Below are 7438 nucleotides of genomic sequence, written 5' to 3'. Positions count from 1 at the left end.
AGTACCAGAATAGATTCTGAAGAAGTCACGCAAGTATGAAAGCCTCAAGTGAGCATGACTGACATTATATGTCCCAGATTATTATTTGTGTCCTTCAGTTTATTTATCAGAATCTTCAACAATTAGAAGTCGAGCATCATTTGGCAGATCTTTCTTTGATACACACTTTTTCTGGTTCCTCAAGGATCTTCTTAGGGGGATTTGAAGAGCAGAATAGTCGTCGCATTAAATCTTCATTAGTTTTTTTTGCGTGATATTTTACGGCAAAATGACTCTCTGAACTTCTTGAAATCTTTCTTAGCTTCCTGTGCCTCTTCAGAGTAAAGTCCAATTGGAAGATTGAACTGCTTTGTTACAGTAGCCTCATGAATAAGAATCCTATGCAAGCTCTGAGGCATATAATACCAGTAGTTATGCAAAAGGATTTAAATGCTGTGACATTAATATCCAGTCCAGATGATAAATGTACACAAGATGAAGTGCAAATTCTTCAACAAATCTATCTTAAGTCCAAGAATTTCACTTGATGTTTCAGCAAGTTGGAAATCTTCTAGCGGTATTTCCATCATTTGATATACCAAAGCCTGATTGCTTTGGCATATCTGCCGCTAACCCTGTTTGATCGCGGAAGGCCTTTTGTATTCTGGATTTCTGTTCCTGAACCTTTGCCTTTTCTTCTTTTGTCCTTGCCATTTCTTTATAGGTATTTTGTATGATAGATGTCAACAGCATTCCACAGATCTTATCCAGGTATGTAAAGTTGACAATCCATACATGATTCCATCCTTTGACAAGGCCAAGGGCCTATTTGAAACTTTGTCTATGTCATTCATTTGCTTGGGTGACGCCCCACACAATGAACAGCATTGCATCGAGTTGTTGACTAGAGATAATGAAATACTACTTTCCCATCTATCATTGTCAAGCTCACTTCATGAATGACATTAATGCTGTTTTCAATTTGTGTTGGTCGAAGTCCATTTATAGCGTATTTTAAATATTGCTCTTCTTCCAGTAAGACTTTTGAAGTTTCCTTAATGAATTTGAACCTTAATGGTCTACAAAAAAATTGAGACGAGGGTTTACTATTTCTCCATACAACTAGTTCCTCATTTTTTTCTGTAACTCCACTCAGCTGTAGAGGCACCATGCAAGTAACAAATAAACAGGATTCAGACATAACATCCCGTTCCTCGTTATCACTTCGTACTTGCTTATAAATGCTTTGACTTGTTGTGCCATCAAATCCCACCTTGCATATTAATTTTAACTGCTCCATCTCCAAATCTACTTCCTTCTCATAAGCTGCTTCAATTATCCTTCTCGTTGTATGATCTATTAGATCTTGTAAGGTCACTGCTGCAGAACAGTCGGTAACTAGCTTCAGGAGGAGAAGGTAAGCATTTTTCTTTTGCTGAACGAACACTGTTATATGAAGGAAAGAGTTTAGATTTCTTAAAAATTGCTTTACTCCTCAGATTTTGATAGCTTCTTTTTGAAAGCCCACAGTCTAAAATTAATGCCAGGGCTTCATTCGCAGAGAAAGAATGTTCTGTATTATTTCCCGATGAGGTTGAAGGACTCTCCGTGGAAACTTTGGCTAGAGCTTTGGCCAATCTTGGTTGACCTTCTTTTCTAAGAACTCTAGATGTAGAAAAACCAAGTCTATGAGGAGATACATTCACAAGTTCTGTAGTTTTTCTTCTTTTTGTTTTATTTGATGAACCCTGAAAACTCTCTGCGCAAGGTTGTCCTCGAGATTTCACACAAGATTCATTAACTGGCTCTTGATACACTTTAGTTGCAAGCCAATCTTTGTACTTACTATGAAATAGATTTCTTTTCCTGTTAACATGCTTCTATTTGATTTTCAAGTTCTTAAGAAAGTTACACACAAGCACTGACTCAAGTTTCACGATGCTTGTCAAAGGAAGGACGAACCTGTGAGTCATTATTCATCACTTATGTCCCGATATTTTGAGAGTGGGGTAGAAATGTCTGGAGTCAAGCACACTTTTCATTCATTGAAGGACTTGGTACTTACAGAACATTTACTATGTAAAGTGCATGGAGACTTAAGACTCTTCCTTAAAGGTGTCATTAACTGAGCAGTACTTAGCAACCCACAGTGGACCCATGTGGAAACCCATTAAAACAGTTAAACCCAAGCTGGAAAAGTATGTGAGCAAGCAAGAAACAGCTATGCAGGAAAGTGTCCCAAATAAGAGTGGAGAAAAGCCAGGAAGATGGTGCTATTTGTATTCTAATACTGGACACTTTACTCAGTATTGCAGAAGTATATCAACAATCCAGGACCCAGTCTAAAAAGGCACTTGAGGGGAAAGTTGAAGCACTTTGCAAGGAAAATCTGGGCAGTTTTACCTTCAGGTGAGAAAGTACCACTTATTGTAGGCTCCAGTTCAACAGGTAAAGGGTTGGATATTACAACAGGATTTGTAAAGGAACAGTCAGTGGAAGTTCTCCACAATACTGTTGCACAAGAGTGGTTGTGGAAAGGAAGTATGTTCCCCTCATCTCATGAACGTTAGTGATAGATCGAACAGTTTATGTTTGTCCAGTTGCAAGTGTTTATATTGACACTCCCTATTATGCAGGTACAGTACATTGAAGCCACTTGCATGCTTGATGAAATATGTGACCTGTTCACAGAATCTTCATAACCGACACATTTTGTGAATCAATATCATGGATGATGACATGAGTTGTTACCAGACAACAGGAAAAGAACCATAAGGGTTTTCATCCTTTAAAGATGACACAGAGTGACTCTCTGGATAATCACACCCTAGCAGGAGAGAAGCAAGAGCTAGAGAATCTCTACAAATTATTCAAGGAATTATAAGGATGGTATTGAAAGTAATTATAAGCTGAAAATTTTTAAAAATATCTGCCTAAGAATTGATAACCTTAATAGCACAGAAATAAAGCAGGTTTTGGTTCGTAAATGTAGGAGAGAGAAATTACTGAGTTTAGCCCATGAATGTTTGTTCGGGGGCCACCTAGAAGCCAAAAATAATAAAACATTTAACAGAATCCTCTCTTGTTTTTACTACCTGGAGTCTTTGCAGATATTAAGAAATGGTTAAATATGTGATGTCTGTCGAATCACCATACCCAACAGCCAGGTAAAGTACCTCTCAGCAAAGAGTTCAATAAACAAATTTTAAGTTGGGTAGGTCCATTTGAAATTGTTGAAGTTTTAAAGGAATTCTGATTACAGTGTAATGTTCACAGATAGTAAAACTAAAAAATTTAATGCAAATTTACTTCAGTTGTTCGAGGTGAAAGATGAAGTAAAGATAGTTTCTGTAATTTCATGAGGATGCAGAGGAAGATGAACCAGTTCCACTGCCTGAGGTTAAGGGTAAAGAAGACACTTATAATGGTGTAAATATTAACCCAGATCTATCGTCATCACAGCAGAAAGAGTTGAGAAATTTGGTTAGAGAGTATGAGTGTATATTTTCAGACAAGTCTGGTTTGACTAACTTCGAGTAACATGTTATAAGGTTAAAAGAATGAGACAATATTCTATAAATTTTGAGACTAAAGAAGCAGTTGAAAGTGAAATTCAGGCTGTTTTAAAATTGGGCAATGTTGAGAGGTCTAACTCTGATTATAGTGCTCCTGTAGTTTCTGTGATAAAACCAGATGGGTCTCACATATTTTGCATTAGTTGTAAGAAATTAAACAAAAACTAAACAGGATGCTGAACCAATAAATTAACCAAATATTTTTCAAAGATAGACTTTACGAGGGGATTTGGCAAATGCTTATGTCAGAGTGTTCCAGGGGAAAATACGGCTCTGAACACTCAAAGGGGTTGTTATCATTTTGCTAGATTACCTTTTAGTCTTGTAAACTTAATAGCCACATATAACAATGAAAACTATGTGGGTGTGAAGGAAGTTGACAATTATGTTGATCATGTTCTAGGTCATACTGACACATTAGAAAGACACATTTCTATTCTGAGAACTCTCAAGTTTTAGATAAAATATAGAATACGGGTCTCGCTATTATGCACTTTAAATGTCTGTTTAGATATTTAACTACACCTTTGTTAGGTCACAATGTTGGACAAGGAAGATTACCCCTCATGACACTACTGTGCAACAATTCTAAATTTTTCTTCTCCATCAACTAAAAAACAACTAAGGTCATTTTGGGGCTATTGGGATGGTATAACAAATACATTCCTAATTATCCGCCCCTGACAATCTTTTACATAAGAAGCAAACTAACATACTACAGTGGGAGGAACCACAACAAAAGGCCTTTGAAATATTGAAAAGTATGATTGTCTCAGAATCACTGTTAAGAACCTCTCTGATATAGTAAAAGGATGACTGTCTCATAATCACTGTTAAAAACCCCTTTGAAATAATGAAAAGGATGATTGTCTCAGAATCACTGTTAAGAAACCCTTTGAAATACTGAAAAGGATGATTGTCTCAGAATCACTGTTAAGAACCCCTTTGAAATACTGAAAAGGATGACTGTCTCAGAATCACTGTTAAGAAACCCTTTGAAATACTGAAAAGGATGACTGTCTCAGAATCACTGTTAAGAAACCCTTTGAAATACTGAAAAAGATGATTGTCTCAGAATCACTGTTAAGAAACCCTTTGAAATACTGAAAAGGATGATTGTCTCAGAATCACTGTTAAGAACCCCTTTGAAATACTGAAAAGGATGATTGTCTCAGAATCACTGTAAAGAACCCCCGATTATAATTTATCTTTCCTAGCCCCGACGGATGCATAAGAGGAAGTGCTAGGTGCTGCACTCTTCTCTTTCTTTCTTTTCTTTCTTTCTTTAAATCTTTACCTGAAAACCTTTATGAATACGGTCAAAAGAGGGCTCCAAAAGGAAATCAGCCAGCAGATAGAGACAAAGTTATAGGAAAATGTGATAAATAAATGTGAAAGAACAGAAAATAAAACGATACGCCTGTTATTCAGGAAAAGTCAGCAGGAATTAATTTGGATTTTGCTTAATTATTTAGAGATCTGATTTCCCAGTTGCACTAAGCAAACTACTCCACGTTTTAGTTATGCTGTTAGTTATATTTTCCAAACTATAATTGTTTAATAGTTCTGTTCTCTTGCATTTATAGTATATGTATATACTGTTTGTAAATTGTTATTCCAATTGTATAACTACCTTGCCTAGCACAACCTACTATGATGATATATGGAATGCACAGATTGTAGCCTGAAGAGTGCAAAATAGTACTGTCAATGATGGCGGTAGTTAACTAGAATATATTTCAAATAAAAATATATTTATATTAGTTAACAGAGCATATAATGCACATTTTATATATAAAAACCTACTTACATTATATACATATATATATTATATTTTATACATTATGAAAGGACACGAGCAGTGGCTCATGGTGTCTTTTTGTTGTTATACTGTGCAGCTTTTATCTCATTTGAGAACAAATGTATACGATTATTTATATTATTTTATTACCAGCTTTCAGCCTTCAAAATACATCATGCGATGTGAAACGTCGGCCTTTGAATAAATGCAATCAAACGCCTTGCCCTGAAAACCTGGATCGCGTGTGTGTGTGTGTGTGTGTGTGTGTGTGTGTATGTGTGTATGTATGTATGTATGTATGTATATATATATATATGTATATATATATATATATATATATATATATATATATATATATATATATATATATATATATATATATATATATATATATATATATATATATATATATATATATATACATATATATATACATATATATATATATATATATATATATATATATATATATATATATACCATACTTATATATATATATATATATATATATATATATATATATATATATATATATATATATATATATATATATATATATATATATATATATATATGTGGGGGAATCCACTTGTGAAGCAAACCCAAACCTCCAAACTGTGTTCCACCCAAAATAACATAATTTGGCACTGATATCTAACTGAGGAGGGCATGAGAAACTCAGCCCCTATGTAAATTTCTTTCCATGCTCCCCTTTTCTAAAGACCTGGTGACTGCTTGAATTACCTCTTTTCAGATAAAAGGCAAATGGAAACGAAGCCTGCCGAAAATCCGCCAGAAAGGCTGAGTTCCCTGTAAAAACTGGTGAACTTGGGTTGCCAAAAGTTACCAGGATTTGGGAAATAACCTAACATAGAAAACGAGGGCACGACCGCCATTCTTGCGACGACAGTGACCTCTGGGAGGAGCAAGAAAATAAGCCCCCGAGGTTATATAAGGCAAGTAACAGAGGACAAGGCCAGCTAAATCTAAAACAACAACAGGCCCTCGCTCTCAGAAACACCCCGGTAGCAGACCCACACACAACTCCCTTGCATGGCCCCTTTATTGAGCTGACCCAATCCATGTAGTCACCTTTCGACCACCCAGTCACATTACCTGTGCATTTTCCCATTAAAATCATCCCTCCAGAACTGGTGAAATTCGACGAGGCCCCCTCCATCGCTCCGTTATAAGGTAACATCCTGACTAGAGGTTTTTTCAACAGTCATGTATCTCTAATCTTCAACTGCACTCTCATTTTCTTTTCTGAAGTGCGAGTTATCACAAAGACCTGACTCATTTAGCTCAGCGTGGATTTTAATGCAAGTATATCGTACCAGAATCGAGTTATCTTGGCACCTTCCGTGCATCCCTTGATGCCAATCGTGCATCCCTCGATTCGCCCGAGATCATTATAATTATCCTTGTGTAACCGCTGACATTATCAAATTGCAGACAGTACATCGGCTGTGGAAACATCAACTTGTCATGTGCATCTTGCAGTGAAAAGGCCACTGCAATCAATCCTTCAGTATCCTTTTCAAGAGGATTAATCATAGACTATTCAATTTTTAAACAATGATATTATAACTAACCACGTGGCAGCCCTGTTTGATCTGCCTATCATTCCCCAGTCTTCTGATTGACGTGTTTAATTGTAAATATATTCCATTTCAAGTACACCCAAGTGTTTATCTGTAAAAGCCCTTGTTGAAGTACGGCCCTCAGCCCAACTGTTTTTTTCTTTTACGATTCCTGCCTGACCTAGCAATTGCAGTCAGATTTCTTCAAGGCCCCCTGTTCAAGAGCTAGACCCGAGATTTGGACCCTGAACAAAGGAAACCAGTATATATAGACCAGGTAAGAAATATAATTATATATATATATATATATATATATATATATATATATATATATATATATATATATATATATATATATATATATATGCTACACTTATGACATCCATGAGATCATTTTACTTTGTGAGAGAAAAACAGACAGAACAGAGAGAGAATAATTCCTATTATCTCTGTTTATCCCTTATTGAAATGTACGTTAAGTCTTGCATGACTGTGCATAA

General features: G+C 35.7%; 1 protein-coding gene across 2 annotated transcripts in view; it reads right to left on the bottom strand.

Annotated features, from left to right (window-relative positions):
• Window positions 1-7438, bottom strand: part of LOC136851638 (uncharacterized) — a 1500098-nt gene that overhangs the window by 924836 nt on the left and 567824 nt on the right. The gene's annotated exons all lie outside the window — the stretch shown is intronic.

This window comes from Macrobrachium rosenbergii, chromosome 23 (assembly GCF_040412425.1).
Source record: "Macrobrachium rosenbergii isolate ZJJX-2024 chromosome 23, ASM4041242v1, whole genome shotgun sequence".
Taxonomy (NCBI): Eukaryota; Metazoa; Arthropoda; class Malacostraca; order Decapoda; family Palaemonidae; genus Macrobrachium; species Macrobrachium rosenbergii.
This window is presented reverse-complemented; position numbering and strand designations above follow the sequence as displayed.